Here is a 15,100-nt window from a genome sequence, read left to right on the forward strand (position 1 = left end):
TTTTTTCTTCTTTTTTATCTAATCAGGAGTATTAAAGCATATGCTTACAAACGATAAGCAACATAAAATAGAGTGCCTTTATAAGATAGATGGGCAGTGAGCTCAGACCTGTCATGATATGTACAGTTGAACACACAAAATGACTATTTCACTATGATCTTAAGCATTTGGAGCTTTTTGTCTGCTGATGATGCACTTTCCTATTTCAAGGGTAGGAATTACTTAGTACCTGTCTGAAGCAGGCAGAGGGTTTATGAAACACATCATCTTCAGCTAGTCTCAGCCTTACTGGAGCCTTACTGAGGACTTTTATTTAAAAATAAGTAAATAAAAACTTCCAGCCCCATTTAAGCAATTATTAAATATGTTTATAAATAGCATTTTAGTCACAAGAGTCAATGCCCGCTAAAGGATGAGGTGAGAAGAAGAGGAGTAGTCCACAGTGGGCTTAGATTGCTCACTATGTAATTTAAGGCAAGTTTTAAATTCTAAGTAGTGTTTGGGTAAGCAGCATGCGGTAGTCTCTCAAGGCTTTCATTATCAGGGGCTGGGTAATAAGGCTTTCTGAATATCAGAGCTTTTAAAGAAATGAAAATGGACACATCACAGCAAGCCAGACTTCACCTTTGAAAATTTAGACTGTATGAAGATCTCCTATGACATCTGACAAGGACTTGGGCAACACAGAAAGCGCCCCAGTTCAAAAAAGTCTTGAGCAATTCAGATTGCATGTTATCTGGGGCTGATGCTGTTCTGGGAACAGAGTCAATAGTAGGGAGGAGGCATTTATTCAGACGGTAAGGGCCCCCTAATAGAGGTCTTTTAATTTTCCGCTGACTGTATAGGGACCTTGGGGTCCAGTCACCCACCAGCTGGGTCTCCATGGGCCTCTTACTTACTGCATCTTGTATGTGTACAAAAGAGCCATTCATTTACTTAAAACTTGACTCTCAGCGCTTAAGCATTAGTCTACCGGGAATGCTGTTAAGACTGAGACTCCGAGCACTCTGAGTCACACTATGTGGACATAAAAAGTACCTAAAACTCTGATTGTGAGTAGCGTCAGCACCAAACTGTTTTGTCTTCACTTGAACCACTCCCCCCGCCCCAAAACCAAACACACATCAACAAACTATCCTGCCAACCGCACAAAGGTGGGCATGGCACGGGTCCAAACTGAGCACCCAGGAAAGGGAGTTTGAAATCCTTGTGGTATGTCTGTGCGGCTACAGCAATTGCTCTCTTGAATTCGGGCATCTGGCGTAAAGCCCCACTGCGTCCCAGACACGGTGCAGCAGGTCTGTGTGACTTCCCTTCCTCATGGAGCCACCTCCAACTTCTGCAGGGGGAAACTGAGCAAAAGGGGCTGCTCCACACCTTGCCTTGGCTGATTCTGCCTGTTGCTTTTCAGGTGACTGGCAAAAGGCAGAGAGGTCTTCAGAGGACAGAATGTGTGGCCATTTGTCACCGGGACTCCAGAGGCACCTTCAGGTGGGAAAGAAGAAGCCAAAAAGACTTCAGACCTGCAGATCAAATGCTCATGCAGCTCCATTTTGGTTCTGGGGCACTCTACAGTAAGAGGAGATAAAGCAAATGAGACAATGGAAACATTCCTGTCAAAACCAGTTTTAAAAAACATTACTGTGGCGCTGCAATGAAGATGTATGAGATACAAATGGACAACTATATTCAGGAATAACTTGAGCTTTTTCAGGGTTCAGCCCGAAGCTTCTTCAAAGCGGAACAAGATCATTTAGTAGTTATGTAGTCTGTGAAAGAAAAACAAACAAAGAAGGTCCGAAGAAATGCTGTCTCTCTACTGCTTCTGGTCTGAAGTCTGATAAACTGAAATCCTGGAGAAAGACAGCCAACATGTGGTAGGTCATTGCTTTTTTAACATGCTGAAAGAAGAAATTGTTCGGTGTTTTGAGCTAAGAAATATGGGAAATATACCCTACAAACAAATTTGCTTATTTGCACTCTTTGACTTTCAGAGGGTTTTGATGATGTCTCCGTTCAAGAACAGACTTTTACTTCCATCTTAGTAGAGTAAGAAAGACCTGGAAAGAAGATAGATAGGCACCGTAAACCTTGTGACAGTGTACGTTGGTCTTCCGAGTCTTCCTTGGAAAACTGTTTCGCACTGTTTCCTTCATGTGCAGAGGACAGGGGGAGAGATGCACGTGGTGATTTCTTAACCACCCTCCTCCCCAGTGCTGGTCTGTAGGACCTCAAATCCCAGGCCACATCTGCTGGCTCGCCTCCTCTGCTGCTGCAGGAAGACCTGGGAGCTCCAAGTGGGAGCACACCCACGGGGGAGGGAGGCATCACACCCCAGCTCCCCACACCCTTTGCCGTGCCCCCACCTGCAGCCCACTTTGTCCCTTCCCTCTGAAGAGCTGACAAGCTGATCTGCATTGCTATTTTTTTTCAGTTGCTAATCCAGGTGATTCCCTCTAGGATCTTGTTACTAATTTTGTCTGAAGCTGGGCTACGCATCCTGTGAAGTCAGCTCCAATTTCATCCTTCCTTCTACTTAATTACTTCTGGAAAATCTGTGTGCAATTTATCCATGCCTCAGCAGTATGCGCCAGCAGTCCATTCTGATAAGGCAGAAACATTTCATTTTAATGCTGTTTATAAACGGTTTCAAGACTGAACTTTCCTGTTACCTGTTCTTTCTGCCAGAATTTTTGTTCCTCTTTTCCTTTTGTGAATTGAACCATTTCATTGTGGTTTTCATTAGAACTGCTCCAACCTGCTGTCAGATGATGTCAGTTCTACAAGAGTTTCTCCCTCTCTGTAGAAAAATTATTTTGATACCCCCACCAAAACTTTATTAAAAATTGAATTTATTGGTAGCAACATAATAACCATCTTAATTTATTAACAATTAGCTTTCTTCATGGACAATTCACTTTCTTTTCCCTGATTGTAAGAGTCTCTACCAATAAACCACTTGTTTTGTAATTACTTTGCTTTCCAATGTCTTACTGACCAGTTGATTTATTTTTCCTCAGTGCTCTTTTGAGCCCTCTCTTTACTTCTTTTTTTTTTTTTTAACCAACAGCAACAGCTTTTCTCCCCAGTATAAGCTTCTTTCTCTTTCACCACCTGTAGGGTAGGGAGAGGGCTCTATCTCTTGTATGTCTGCTTTGGCATTGATAATCTGGAGGCAGCTTTCCTACCTGGAACCCATTCTCCTAGAATTTTGTTTCTTGCCGTTATCGGATAATGCAAACATATTTTGTACTTTAACAGTTGCTGTAAGCAGGATGACTTTAAATCCAACAGGCAACAATACAATTTTTCTCAGCACTTCTAATTTGTTTTCTGGAGGAGTTTATGGTTAACTAATTCTACTGCATTGCATCAGTGGTTAACTTTTATGCTTTCACTGTAAGGATTTTACAGGGCATTATCTATTGAAATACTTTTTTTTTTTCTTGGATAAAGCTTCTTTTTTATTATATGTATCCCCATAAGACTTGCTCAACTGTGGAGACCATCTAGGCAATGAATCAAGTATATCTTGGATCTGGAAGTTAGCTAGCAGAGTTGGCAATATGTTGTATTTTGCTCTTTGAAACCTTGACAGCATCTGAACAAGCTCCATTTAATCCAAGCTAATTTTCACATTTTTAATGGCCTGCTGCCTATTCTTATAACCCACCAATTACAAGCTTTAAATAATGTGGATGGATTAAAATAAAATCCTTGTGATGTGTTCAAGAGAGTAGCTGTTTGATGAACAGAAAGAGGCTAATGTCTTGAGATCTAACGAACAGAAGGAGATGAGAAGAACTAATGAAAACTGGTGATGGCAGTATTGTTATCTGTGACTTTTTAGTAATTTCTACCCAAATCATTCCAAAAATGCACAGAGGAAAGAAGTGGTTCCAAAACCACTCAGAGGAAAGAACTGGAAAGCCTTGTCAGCTTCAAAGACAGTGTCCCCATCACCAGAACATAGGTTAAATAGGTCAAAGCATTCATGTGGAGGACGAACGCTGATCCTCTCATGTTGCAAGTGTGTCCTTGTGCAGCAAATTTTGCAAAATCTGTGAGCAGGGGGAGAGCAAACAAGAAACAGGGCCCTAGCATTTGCATACTGGGACTCCCCACCCAAATTTTATGCATATGTTTTTTGATATAATTTGCAGCCCTGAGGTAAGGAACTGCTTCCAGCTAGGTGCCCCAGTCAGAAGGCAACGTGCTGCACTTGGCAGGAGGCCTGGCCTTGCCTGTGCCCGCTGGATGTGCTGTGCTCGCAGACTGCGGACGCTGGAAACACCTCTCAGCACTCCTGCACCCCGATATTCAAGCAGAGTGTTTAAATGGGGACGAGGCACCAACTCTCTCTGGTCACCAGCTGGCCTGGGCATACGGAGGAGCACAACCAGAGGCACCGAGAGGATGCTCAGGTCAAAGAGGGAGGGATGGAGTAAACCAAGCCATGTTCAGGTGAAGCAAGGAACATATTGCTTGTTTCAACATTTTGGATGTAAGTGGGCCTCAGTTTTAGATAACTAGGTATATTTATATACTTAGATATGCCTAGGTATACTTCCAAACTCCTCCCACAGTCCAGTATTTGCAGTTGTGCTACCCTATCACCAGCTCACGCCTGCTGCTTTAACTGCTATACCAAATGCAGTATGTTTAAAACATGCTTCCGATTCAGTATGTGAAATGGCCTCCCTCCTTTTTTTCTCTGGTTAATATTTTACACCTACTAGCTCCCCAGAAGAAACACCGAAAAGCCACGCTTGCAAATAAATTGCAGTTCTTTAATTTTTCAGTGCAAGCTTTTTTTTAAAGTCTGCTAATTCTTTAGGCGTAAGCTAGATGTCCTACCTAAACTTAGGGTAGAAGTGCAGAGGGGTGTACAGATGCCAGCTAATACAGCGACCCTTCTGAGGACAGACACTGAGCGCAGCAGATCCCCTCAAGGCTGGCCTGTGCAAACGGCTGGAAAATTCCCGGGGTGTGAGTCTGTTCAGCCCTCTGCAGGGGCACTCGGTTTCGGAATATGACTAAGGGCCGGTAGGATCGTGCTTTGCTTGTCAGGGAGCCCAATCACAGGCCTCATTTGGTGAAAATGCTGTCTTTCTTGAGTGATTCATCATCTTTATTATCGTTCATCGGGGAATAGTGATTTATAGTACCAGTGGAGTTGTGTCACCTTGCACCAGTGCACATTAAGTCACATCGTTCTGGTTGTTCCCCGGTTCTAGTAAATCATAGCTATCTACCTGCAGCAGCGGGTGGCTCCTCTACAATACACAATACTATTCCTTACATAAACTGTTAAGATACCATGACATTTAAGGAATGTCATGACAAAAAAAAAGATAAATGAGACATTTGATTTTAACATAATTTTAAATTTAATAATGAAAATAACAAGATTTGTCTTAAGAAGTCACTTCTAAGATAGATTTTTTTTTTTTTACCAGCATCAGCCACGTAAAAACTTGGCAATTTTTTTTTATTTTTACCAGCATCAGCCACGTAAAAACTTGGCAGAAGTTTGAATTCAAACAACTGCACCACTTGTGATAATCCATAGTGTTATTTCAAAACCAGAAAGTACCTAGAAAATACAACTGACTCTTCAGTCAGCAGTTTTTTGTGCTGCATCATTTCCACTGCAATTGGCAAATAACGAAAAAACAAGCAAGCTGTTCATGTCCTGACAGAAATGAGGCTTCCTTCACACTGTACTGCTGAGAACTTCTAAACCCAAATCTATGCTGCAACGTCCATTTGAGAAGTTTCTACCAATTTTTAAGCAGTTATCTAAAGTCTTTCTCACTTTGTGCAACAGCAAGTATTGATGTGAATGACAGCCAACTTTGTATTAATAGAAACATGTGAAGCTTAGTCATCACATCCCTACAAATACAACTGCCAACAACATAAAAGCAGTTATAAGTTTCTTTTGGGTAGGAGAACAACCAAATAAACATGACTGTGCTGACATATGACCTCTCTCAGTCAAAGTGACAAGAATTGCACAACGAGAGGCAGAACTAGTAGAACCTCAAACTCTCTTCTATTTATGCATCAGTTTACATTTTAGCTGTGAACTTTGACAGACGGGTTTAGAAGTCTCATACAGGGACCAGTTGGTTCCAAAGAGAGTAAAATTGGTTATTGTTGATTATTACACAGCAGCATTTTCTCAAAAGTGTTCTTATACAAAATATCTCCTATTTGTTGTTCTGTAAGATCAGTGTTTGGAAGTTTCCCTCCCATTCTGCTACATCATTTTAGTCTTCCAAATCATATTGTGCCACCAATGAAAACTGCCAGCCAAGTAGTATTAAAATAACACAAATCAAAATGAGGGAGAAAAAAAAAATCTGATATTTCCTGATATGCAACAGAACAGAGTATGTTTTGAATAGATTTGTAAAGGCTTGGTCATTCAGATCTTAGTGGGACTACTCCTCGGCCTATTGACATGTACTCTGTCAAATGTCTTAGCAGATGAAGGGAGTCAGTGTATACTATGTTCCATTTTACTCTCTCTTAGGAGTATTTAGCACACAACCCTAGAGTTGTGTAATTTTGCATAAACATTACTTACGTAGGCTATAAATGCCAATGCCAAAGCCTACGCTCCCAGCTGGAGTGGCAGCTTATTTGCATTCCCGAATGCTTCTGTTTCATTTATTGCTTTGTTCCAGAAACATTGTTAAAAACACCCTGGTTCATTCTTACCTATGCCTTACAATCCATTAATAAGGCAATAGTCGCTCCTGTGAACCTACATGCAATTTCTGCATGTATTTACTAAGTTCATAGAGCAAGATACCTAAATTGCGTTCTCCTCCCTGCATACAAAAAAAAAAAATGCATGTTTTTGTTACTTAAACTATCATTTTAAGATTTCTTCTCCCAGCACTGTGTCAGCTGAGCAGCTTCTTGCCACGTTTCTCTGCCTGAAAGGAATGTGCAGTATAATATATCTCATGGTGACATAGAATAACCACTGTACAACACAATCACTAGCTGCCTCGGTTCGGTAAGTTCCCCCCATTTTCTGAGCCCGTATGTGAAATGTGACAGGTGGTGTCATTTTTTACCAGGTAGCGATTCACAAGCATTTAACTAGAACATTTTGTTCTTTCTTAGAGGGACTTCATGTGTGGCAAGTACCTCAATTTCTGGTTTGCAGCATTTGTCATGAAGTACAAGGCATTTGCATTTTCTTAGGCAGTAACTTGCTTTCACACGGCGGGAAGGCATGCAAATGAGCACTCAGAGCTGAAGGTTTATCTTATCAGGACCAAACATGACTGTGTTCTGCCGTGGCTGCACATAGAGATGTAAACAGCTTGACCGTGAATTGCAAAACTCCACTTGAACTCCAGAATCCCAAATTTTCCAACGCGTTCTTAGGCAGAGGGACATGAGGAGAAGTAGGTAATGTGTGCAGGTACAACATCCCCCCGAGAACATTGCTCCTGTGAGCAACTCACAAACCCTAAACAGACCTTGGGTGTTTTGAGAAGTCAGTCAATGGGAGTCAATGCTCTGCCAAGTGCTCCCTCTTGAAGCCCCAATAGTGGCAGCGTGCTTGGCAAAAGCAGGTAGAGAAGACATCGCTGTGGAGATCCTCTAAATGGTCACATCCCTTAGAAAGGCTGTAGGGTCTTGACCTCCTATGGAGTACACCATACCATAGAAAACTGCCTTGCACAGAGTCCTAGAACAATCTTCTATGTACTCAGATAGTCTTTGAGTCAATATAGCCAGAATTTGCTAGACAGACAAAAAGATGAGGGTTTTGTAGAGGAGAAAAGAGATCACAGTGGCATATGAAATAATATGAGAAAATTAATCTCCTAAGCTAAACAACAGCCGGAAAACACCTTACAGGGAATTCACAGTCATGTTTGCCATTCTCCGTATCAGGAAATGACTGTGTGTGCAAAGAAGTACCTACAGGAATTTGATTGTCTCCCACCCTTCTGGCAGAGTGGCAGTCCTTCCCTCCCTCCACCTTCCCTCCCTCTTCCTCACCCCTCCAAATGCTTGTTGGGAGGTAAAGCAGCCAACATGTAACCCAAGTGGTCTCTTCTGGGGACTGAAGACCCTATGTGAGCTCTGCAAACAAGAGATAGGGGCCCATTTCAAGAAATACACAAAATACCCAATAGAAACTATCACCACCATACTCACAGGCTGCTTTTCACAACTACACTCAAGCCTAAGACAGGTTTGTCCAGTTTGGATGTTGAATCTGGCACAAAGCATAAAGTAACAGTAGACTGCTGTGTGGTCCAGGATGTCTAAATAAGCCTTCACTGACTTTTTCAGGTGTTTTTGCAGTGTTTTGAAAAGCTCCCAAGCCAGGTAAGCTCTTGCTGGAACAGCATCCAGGCTCCAACAAACACCCAAGACCTGCACTGTCATGAAGCGCGACATTCACACGTTTGCCTGAGAAAAGGCAAGTCTCAAAACATGTTGTAATCTTTCAACAGCAGCAAGAACAGCACCAGAGGTTTTTGCTGAGTAGATATGTCAGCTTAGTCTCTGACTAGGCAGCTTGGCCTATTTCAGCCCTCCTTTAGTACTTCGTCCCTGTTAAGGGAAGGCTGAGGTGGGAATCTCATCAATGGGTACAGATATCTGAAGGGAGGGTATAAAGATGATGGAAAAAGGGTCTTTTTAGTGTTATCCAGTGACAGGCAACGGGCACAAACTGGAACACGGGAGGCTCCCTCTGAACATCAGGAAACACTTCTTCACCATGAGGGTGACCGAGCACTGGCACAGGTTGCCCAGGGTGACTGTGGATTCTCCATCCTTGGAGATATTAAAGAGCCATCTGGACATGGACCTGGGCAACTGGCTCTAGGTGGCCCTGCCTGAGCAGGGGGGTTGGACCAGATGCCCTCCAGAAATGCCTTCCAACCTCAACCAGTTTGCGATTCTGTGAAGGGAAATGGAAAAAGAAACAGTGTGTTCCTAAGATAAACTTTGAAAGTGGTTTCAAGAAGGTCCTACCTTGCACCATGAGAAACCAAATTCCAAAAGGTTTCTAAAAAAGGTTGTGAGTCTCCTCCAGTGCTGGCAGAACCAGTCTCCACAGGTGTGGATCATCAGCTGTCCGAAGAAGGGAGAGGAAAAGCAGAAACAGTAGGAAACTGTCCCATTATTGTGTCCTAGGCAATACCTCATAAGACAATAAATTAACCAAGAACCAAGTTATCAGGAAATGACACTACATAATCAGTTCCATCATTTCTATAACAAGTTCCAGATTTGCAAGTGCACTTTCCAATTGTCAGCTTGCTGTTTTCAGCAACTTGCCCCTTCTGACAAGAGATGACCGCTGGTTTGTCCATCATCTAATGTCCTGTTTTTGAGAAGAGACTCCATCCCAGTCAGACCCAGTACAGAGAACTGCAGGTATATTTCTCTCTTTTTTTTTTGCATGTTGATCATGATACCTCCTTCTGTGTCTTACTCGCACTGGCTTACCTTTTGCTGTGTGTGGCACTTTTGGGCTCTTTGTGACTTTCACAGAGCTAAGCTAGAGATAAAATCAAAAGTAGAGTTAAAATCGGCCTCATTTTCCTTTCGGTATGAGTCGTGCACTTAAACCATGACTCATCATGGCTTGCAGTCACGCCCAAGCGCAGGATGAGCCGACTGGCCAGCCGCCTGAGAACAGGAGGAAATCCAGATAGACACAGCAGATGGGTGAAGATTGGCTCCCTCCTCTTACTGGATCACCGCAGCCACAAACAAACTAGTAATCACTCCGGTTTCTCAGCTGAGACTTCTGCTCGGTAATGAGTCCCAGAAACTGAACAGCTTCTGTTGTGGGGCATTTAACACGCAGCTCTAAACAGAAGCAGGCACTGAATCAATTTTTCCTCTGTTATGACAAATGGGAAAATGTACAACCTCAGAAAAAATAAATCCCCTTTTCAGAAAGCTGTAACAGTAGAGTTAACATGTCAAAGAGCAAAACTGCCTTCCTGGCAAGTCATGGTGTGATCAATACAGAAGTAGTAGGTTACAATAAGAACCTTATGCTGTGAAATTAAAACCTTGCCAAGCAGTTGAGTGTATGGTATTCTTTCCTAATTTTGGTATGCTTTCCAGTCTTAGCCAGGTCTTCAAATACATCATTCACTTTTGCAATAATCCTGTCTAGTAAAAGCAAGCTGGGTCATCATAAAGCAGAACTTAGTTAAGCAAAAGCATAGGTTAATTATGTACTTAAAAAAAAAATTAGTATACTATGCTGCAAAAAATGTTATGTTGTCTCTTCTTTATGCCACTGTCAGCCACCTCCAAAAGCAAACGCAATTTCATTGTTCACCGTTCTGGCCCTGGTATATTTACAATAACCTTCAGACAGCCTAAGCATAAGTCCTTCACAAGCTTTCTACCAAAACATTTTAAAATTAATTCTGCTTCAGGCATTAGACTCAAAAGGCAAATATGGTTAGGCATACTGGAATGACAATTCATTTCCATATTTTCTTTAAGAGTGCTTGAAATGTTTCTGTTTCATGCCAGAAAACCTGGCCTTTTGAATCATTTAACCAGCGTTTTTGTTGTTCATCTGTCTGTCTTGGTTGCGTCTGACCTCTGTGATGATTGTAATAGAAAAAACATTCAGATTTTCTTTCCTTTCTTCACTATGACTCAACATCCATCTCCTCTCAAGGGTATGACTATAGTTCTTAGGGAATCGGTCCAAAGTTTCAATGTTTCAAGTATTGCAGAGATTTATAACTCTCTCTGTGTGAGAGAGAGAAGCCACTTCTTTCTTACTTTCAAGGGTCTCACCCACAAATATTTTTGTCATTTAAGAAAACTCGGGGTACCTCCTCCCGTGGATATAATGACAGTTCCCTGAGTTTTCATCTGGGGGAGGGTAGGGTTTGCATTTTACTAGCAGAGTACTCCAGATAGCCCTGATAGCGCAGCACTAACGAGCAGACTCCTCGGTTAGGTGCAGTTTAGAGTGAAAGCAGGAGAAGAGCCCCAAACCAGACGCGCATGGGAATAACGCGCTACCAGCTCTTAGTCCTCCTAACCTAAGGGTGTGCAGAGGGGCCACCCCAAGCTGCTAATTCAGGAGACTGTCAATAGACTGTATTATAAATTAAAGAAAACAGGTGGGCTCTTCTGGCCATAGTACCGCAAAGGCTATTTTCTGAAGAGATGACTTTCTTCCCCAGCATCACCCTTTCACAGGGGAAGGGCACAGGGAAACAGTGGGGGCCGCTCTGCATTTCATTTGTGGTCCTGTGAACGCACATCCTTGGCCCCCCGAGCACGGGGTGTTTCAGGAGGTCTCCCTCCCTCTTCCCCAAACCTCGGTGCTTCCATGAATCTGCTCTCAGCTCTACTTCTGGCTGGAAGCTAAGCTTCTGCTGGTTTCAGGCTTGGTGGTTTTCTGCCCCAGGGAGCCAATTCATCTAAAGCCCACACAGCTGCGATCCCACAGCATTACTTGAGACGGCAAACACTCCTGGAGCCCCGGATGACATACGCTGGCCTTCCCACATGCACCGAGGTTTCCTCCCAGGCTTCAAAAGAGCCACTGTGTGATAATGCCTGGTCTGGACAGGCTGGCTGCAGTGATTTCACCTCACCTCCTGAACATTTCTGGTCTTTTCCCAGATCCCTCAGATCAGGCATTGCTGCCTGACAGAATTACGCCATTACCAGTTTTACTCCAGGTTTCCAGGAAAGCAAATCCATTTTTCATGAATAAATCAGTTGTTTTCCTCTATCAAGCTAAGTACGCAGCTGGGGCTTTTTTAGCTGTCCTGCTGCAATTCTCATTCTTTGGTCTTTTCATACACCTCCTTCAGCCTACCTAAGCAGGCCTCTTACTTTCCACAGCTAGACACTTTTAAATCTGTTTCCCACCTTTTTGCCATTGCTTACACAGGGTTTATAACCCTTCTCACAGAACCGAAAAAAATTCTAATTCTTTTCAAGAAAAAAAATCCCATTTTTTTTCCATTGAAATATTATTGTTTAATTTAAGGCTGCAGTTTTAAAAAATAATATCTGAAAAAAAAAGTCAGTTTTAACTGAGAGGCCAGTTTTTATTTTAAGAAGCCTTGATGAGAATTTGGACCAAATTAGCTTTAGACTTAACATAATCACTTTTATAATTGCATTTTAAAAGACAGTTTACTAGAATAGGATTTACTTCTACATGAAAAGCATTTTTTCTCTTTTTTTTTATAAACAGGGAGTTTAAAAATATTTTCCTGTGATTAACAGTATGCTTTACCAGAATGAACAAAAGACCCTTGTAAGCAAGAAACCATGAAAAATAAGCATGTGCGTTCCTAAGAATTAGAACAGTACCACACACATACAGCAACAGACAGTATGGAAATAAATTCTAAAAGAATGTGTTTCAAGACTTCAAAAACTATTTTAAAATAAGAGTCAGATTTTCAGCTTGTACATATTGACATAGCCCCAAGGTTTCAGTCGCTTAGATACATCATATACTGTAGTAGCTCCCTGATAGCTTCTTTTATAGTTAGAAAATGTTATCTAAGTGTAGATAAAAAACCGGCTTTTGTGTTTGCAAGTTCAAGGGAGGGAGTGGTTTGGTTTTCATTTACAAGAGTGTAAACGGACTAGTCTTCTATATGATGCCTACAGAAGTCATATTTGATGTGCATGTCTGTACAACGGGGTCTTCAGCCTCTGCCCCATGAAGGCAGGGTGGCAGTTTCCACCGGGTGACTCCTGACACAGCTCGTGGTGTCGACAAGCGGAGGAGCACACCAGAAGCAGGCCACAAGCTCAATTAGTTGTTCCAGAGAGACCAGACCAGTCCCAGTTGGGATCTTTTCCCATTCCATCTGCCATCACTACGTGCATGTCTTGCAGATGTGCAACACAGCTGCTGTACATATGCATGGAAAATCTGCGGCTCCGGGGAAATCCTGAAATTGCTGCACATGCATGAATGCAATTTATTGCTTACGACACTGTGGCCAGTGCTTCCAGGAAAGCATTGGACATACTCCATGTATGCAGCACATTCAATCTATGCATGTAAACGTGTTCTGCCTAGGACAGCAGCACGTCTGTTACGCCTGATTTACTGCGGTGATCTGTACGCTTATTTGGCTTACCACCAGAAATGCTGGGCTCCTTACGTATGCCTGACCAGACTGGTACAATGCAGGTAAGGGACCAAAGACAGAAAGTGTCTTCTGACACTGAGGTAAGCATCCTGCTCAGCCGGAAAAAAAAAAGGTATTTCAGGATGAAAGGAAGATGGGCCTTTAGCACCTATTTTTCTCAGTGACTCTACAATGCTTTTGCTCTAGAGGATTCTGATCCCAGAATCCTGCAGAAGTCCGGGGGCACAGGCTCAAGTCCTCCAAGACTTATGCCTCTAGCTTAACAGTTATCCAAATTCCCACCACCAACAAAGGTGTGAGACAAGCATCTCCAAAAGGAGTTTCATCACACCTGCCTCAGACACCTACCATAGGAAGGGAAGAATTACCCTGTGGAGATGCCTATCTAGTTCCATTGACTGCATGGGAGCCCAGATAAATAGCTTAGACTAGACAGCTAAATTTTAGATGGATAGAGATAGGTGAGATGAATCTCACCTTTAGCGTTGGGATATATTGCAATTTAGCTCTGGAGAATTTATTAGCCAAGTTTCTATGGCAGCTTCAGCATAGGAAGAGAGGGCAAGGGCAGAAAAGATTGCACACAGTATTAAAGATGGCCTAAATGTTCCTTAGCACAACAAACCTCCAGAGATTAGACCACTTCCATCTCTCTGGGCCATTACCCATCCACAGACTAGCCAGAGCTCAAGGAAATGGAGCCACAGGCTAGTGCTAGATGTGGCTGGTGCATCTAGTGTGCCAGAAGCAGTAAACACCGCTAGCGAAGAGACAGCTATAGCCTGGTTTGTTAGGGAAATAACAGCACTTGATGTAATGGGACTTAAAATCCCATTAATGTCGTCAACATAACAGAAAAAAAATTATTGCAAAAAAAGGGAAATCTTTGTTTTCATCTAATTATATTGTTGTTATTTGTTAACACGCTCACTAATTCTGTGAGCATTTATCATCTCAGTTTTTATATTCTTTATCTTTAAAACATTCATTATTCATCTGCAGGAAGACGTACTTCCTTGTTTTTCAGCTTAGCTCCCAGATCTCCTTTTTGCTGGTTTTACTTCTCCTTTTTAGGAAAAAACAAAAATGGACTAACTTTTTTATTTTTCCTCTCTCTGGTTGTGTCTAATTTCAGTGAGGAAAGTACTTATTCGGTTCTTCAGTCTGACTATGAGTGAGAAGCAAGCTATTATGCCGTAATTTCATTCCCTATTGTGTGGGAAGTCAGCATTGCATCATCCCTAGGATCGAGAACAAGAGGTGAAGATCCCTTCTTGGTGGGTGCGGTCCAAGATTTGGTAGCCAATCTTCAAGCCAAAGTAAGAGCTCCTTTTGTTTTATTTATTTTTATTTCTTCTCTCTTTTGTTCCCCTCTCTTCCCCACAAAAATCTTAAGTGTAAGACCAGAAAAAGAACCCCTCTTTGTCTAGTGGTAGGTATTTTAAGTTTTTTGATTATCCTTAAACATTGAGAACATCCTGTATTTCTGCAACTCAACTTTTACCATCCGAAAGTTGTCTTAAAGCTGCTTTCTTCACATCTGAGTACTAGCAGACTGGGAATGACCAACATCTCTAAGAGCATGAGAACTACAAGTCACAGTAAACATAAAGAGCAACTGTAGAAACTGAGATTCGGAAGAAAACGTTAAGAATTGATAGTACCCAAATCTCAAGCAGAGAGGTACTATTTGGATATCATTATCAAATAGCCACCCTTAAGTTTATTTGCCAACAAATTGCGTACGCTATTTTGTAATGAAACTCTGGTTGTACGGGGGAATATATTGACCAACGAATAACTAAACATAATTAAATGCTGCCTTCTTAATGAGGTGAAAGGCAGTTATCGAACGGTGGTTGAAGGAAAATCTGTATTAGCCTCTGACAAAACTGAAAGCCTCAGAACCGTGCTCAATACACTCTTCATATGAATGGCAG

The sequence above is a fragment of the Egretta garzetta genome, unplaced genomic scaffold, assembly GCF_000687185.1.
Source record: "Egretta garzetta isolate BGI_Z169 unplaced genomic scaffold, ASM68718v1 scaffold45, whole genome shotgun sequence".
NCBI lineage: Eukaryota > Metazoa > Chordata > Aves > Pelecaniformes > Ardeidae > Egretta > Egretta garzetta.